Source organism: Notothenia coriiceps, unplaced genomic scaffold (genome assembly GCF_000735185.1).
Source record: "Notothenia coriiceps isolate Sejong01 unplaced genomic scaffold, NC01 NC01_scaffold00037244, whole genome shotgun sequence".
Classification (NCBI taxonomy): domain Eukaryota; kingdom Metazoa; phylum Chordata; class Actinopteri; order Perciformes; family Nototheniidae; genus Notothenia; species Notothenia coriiceps.
In genome coordinates, this window is record NW_011369945.1 from 5362071 (window position 1) to 5366080 (window position 4010).

Here is a 4010-nt window from a genome sequence, read left to right on the forward strand (position 1 = left end):
CCGGCAGACGCTCTGTGCGCCTCTGGGTCGGCTTTGTGTGTGTGCGGATGGTGCCGTAAACACGTTGGTCTTTTACTGTGGGGTCATTACGGTTTGGTCTACTCTTACGACGCACCCAACCCACGACACAAGGTTAGAAAAGAGTCGACGTCTGACTCTGCCGCTCCACAGAGTGTGGTCATCGGTCGAGTGTGACAGGCGAGGAGCGCCGTCGGCTCGGAGCAGTTGCCAGGCGCTCACACACACACCGGTGATCAGGCTCCTAAACATGTAAACCCACATGAAACTCCCGAAACACTGAGACATCTGGGCAAATGGTACGATTTTTCGATGTATCCTGTGCTGTCCGCGCCTTTCATGACCTTTTCGTGACTAGTCACCTCGAGATTAGGAAAACTTGTTACCGAACCGAAAATGACAAGACTTACGTAGAGGTCGGGTTCGGAATGTTGTGAACAACAAATCAACCAGACAATTTTACGGTCTCGACCAATATCTTCCCCGGTTCACAGCTATTTGACGACAATCTTACATTTCGTATGAGTCTACTCGACTCAGGGTTCTTCCGCAGGATTTTGACTTATTATAGATTTTATAGGTGAACAGGAAAAATCTTTTAAGTGCACAATTTTATCGGATTAAGACTTTTTGGTTTGGTGTTATACGAAACCTAAACTTCGTAACTAGTTTATTCTTTTTGATCACACTAGACTTGAAGAATTCAGTTACTGACGAACAGACGACAGTCTGGGTGCCACACCTATGACAAAAAAAAAGTGCGTGTGACTGCACTTTTTGCCCATGGCGTCATGTAACCATCAACAAAAAACATTAAATTGGTGTTTAGCGGAAACTGGTAGCATAGCAGCTAGGCACACAGAGACCATTCACATAAAGACTACTCCTAAGGACCTTCTTTAAGTAGAGGAGGACACGCACACCGTGTTCCCAAACAGTCGCCGGACCCGCTACCACCCAGCTCTGTAGGACGAGACGTACCGGCGAGAGGTAGAAGTAAGTCCAGTATGTCCAGTTGATATTCCCAGTCTTTGTTTTGTAAACAAAAGGAAAAAATGTCTCGTAAGTGAGAAGTGTATATGGGAGACGATCCCTTGTATAAAGAGAGAACTTAGTGTACTAGGAGTTTAAAGTAGGGACCAGGTCTCAGGTCAAAAAGAAAGGAGACTCGTTTACGAGTTCTGTTTTTATGACCAAAGGAAAGTCACATATGAACGCTGAAGAAGTTTTTCAGTCGTATAGAAAACCCATAACTTAATGTCTTGTCGAGTGTTTCGAATAAATTTTCCACTACTCAGTCCAACGACATAGTAAACCTTCCTCTCAGGAATGGTATATGAAAGGATGTCATGGTCGATATGAGAATTATACTGGCACACAACTTGTTTATTTCCTTAAGACTAAGCTATAAAATGTCTTTGTCTACAGGAACTTTGCAGAATTAACGTATTTGTATGTGTTTGTGAAACGGGGTTGTAAATGAAATAATTTAAAATTTATCTACAACGCATAACGTAACTACATATGTCATGGTTCTTCAATAATATTGGTAAATAGATTTAAATTACCTCCTTGACCGTATATAACTTATAAGGGGGGGGGGGCAAGAGCTCCAACAAGGCGTGTAGGACAGAGAGTGAATACACATACTACACAGAGATGCTGTGTGAGAAACCAATGTGAGTTTGGAACATTGAACAATGTAAATCTATTCTAATAGACCTCAATAATGGAATTATGATCAGTAGAAATGGCCATGACATGGGACCTTTAAGACATTTGGAAATAACAACGTTTTTAAAAGTGGTAGCAGGATGAGAGCTGTGTTTGCAAAGTCCAATAAGTCTGACACCGGTTGAAAAAAAATCACTCAAATGTTATTATTTTTTTATAGCAATGTGAACAAATAGGAATATTGTCAATCAGAAGTGCAAACCTGTTCTTTTTAAGTGTGCATGTTAACACATTTGTTAAAATAAAAAATGGACAGCTCTTTCATAATAAGCACTGATTCCCACACTCGATGCTCGCTCACCTTTCAAGTCGCACTGAGAGTCACTAGGTATCGATTTATCCTTCTGCTCCTCCTCTTCATCACCCGACGATATCACATCTAAGTTTGGCGAGTCAGTGTTTTCAGACGGCTGTGTTTGTTTGTTCGGGGATTCTTTCCGTTGTTTGGGATCGGGATCAGAGATGTTCTGTTGTGCCGACGTGTCGCTGGTCGATGGGGAGTCAGAGGAGCTCTGTTTGCTCGGGTGCCCGTAGATCAGGTACCAGAGGAAGTTATGAACAACACGCATACGATGCATCTTAGGCTGGAATCCAAGAGACTTCCCCAATCCCTTAACTATGAAATGAAAGAGAAAGAAAAGAGAAAATTGACTTCGAGGACAAATACATCTGATCATAAGGATGTCAATAGGGGTGAGTCCACAGTTGAACAAATAACTTTAATAGGGCAAAGTTGAATCGATTCAAAATCAAACTTTCTCTTTCAAACTGGGCTCTGAATTTGAATGTATGACTCCTTTTGTGTTTGTGTTAATATTGAGTAAACCAGAACCTGTTGTGGGCTTGAACTCGTCGTTTTTATTTTTCTTCTTGTCTCTCTTATTGGCTCTGGAAGGGCTGGTGCTCGTATCTTCCGGGGCGGCGCCTTCTTCTCTGGCTTTCTCTTCAGCCTGCTGATGACTGAGGGATGGACAGAAAGACAGAAGATGGAGGAAGATAGACTCGATCAAGACAGAAGGTACGAGACATTTTCCTGCTCTTTACCACAGAGTAATAGCAGCAGAAGCAGAACACAATTAGCGCTCATGATAATAAGGAATCAATGTACCTTTTTCCTCTCAAGGGCCATTTCAATTTTTAAAACATCCTCCGAAGGTCATACAAATGATTGAACTCAACCTCTGCTTAAAAAAACTAAAATCACAGCCCATTCATTTTGCCTTTCTTTCATGCTGTGCAAAGAAAAAGCAACCTCTTAATCCAGATATCTTACCATGACTTATGCATGCACGTGATCGGTTGTGGCATGACCACCAAAACAGAAAGATATTGATACAAGATGTGTGCAAATGTATTTAGTTTCCTATCCATGTGTGGACATGATTTAAGTGGGGGGCCACAGGAGCCGAGCTGTGGAGGGGGAAGAGAGACCACACGCACCACAGGGCAACGACATCCAAAAGTTTTCAGTTAACTGTTTGTGAGCGAAATTATTAGCGTTAATGTTAATAACTGGGTTTATTAGCTCTAGGGATTAAAAACGGTATTAGTTTCGTCAGGAGTCACGTGTTCAACAAATGGAGACACTCATCCGTGGGGAAGAGTTTGATCTTCCCCAGACCTCCCCTTGGAGACCGGAGGCTCCTGGGTAAACTATGCCGGAGCTCCAGTAATATTTCGCCTGGGTTTTTTTATTTTACATTCTTTAGTGTCTCCAGCACCCGCGGGCGCGGGTGCCGGCGTTTTAATAATTTGTTGTGTCTGTCTCACCGCGAACCATAGTGTGACCCCGGTAACCAGTTTTGTCCAAGAGAACATGTGATTGTGTTCGGATTGCACAGTAGTGCACCCACCACGACGGACTCGAGTGACTTAGAGTTATTCTCTACGTCCGCTTCCTCTACGAGACCGGCGAGTCCGTGAAGTTTTTGCGTGCATGGGATGCATTGCGCTCGCGCTCTTCCTGCGGGGCATGGTATATTAACTACGTACATATCAATAGTTTTTTGTTCTCTGATTTAATTTTGTCCATATTTTATGATAACTGTCATTTTTTTTGCAACAATAATTATTTGTTCTTATATCAAATTTCACTAAACATTTTATAGGGTTTTTCTTTAGACGAATGTCAAGACAAAGTATCCCACAACTTCTCTACATAGGTATGACATCTTGATAAGAGAGTTACGTGGCTTCTAACTAGGAAATTGAAGTTCCGTAAATTTTTTTTAGAAGACGGGGGGCTGGGGCACTCTGCC

The 4010-nt window shown here is 42.4% G+C and overlaps 1 protein-coding gene across 1 annotated transcript in view; it reads left to right on the plus strand.

Annotated features, from left to right (window-relative positions):
- Positions 1-4010, plus strand: part of wu:fb13g09 (multidrug resistance-associated protein 5) — a 21582-nt gene that overhangs the window by 7555 nt on the left and 10017 nt on the right. The gene's annotated exons all lie outside the window — the stretch shown is intronic.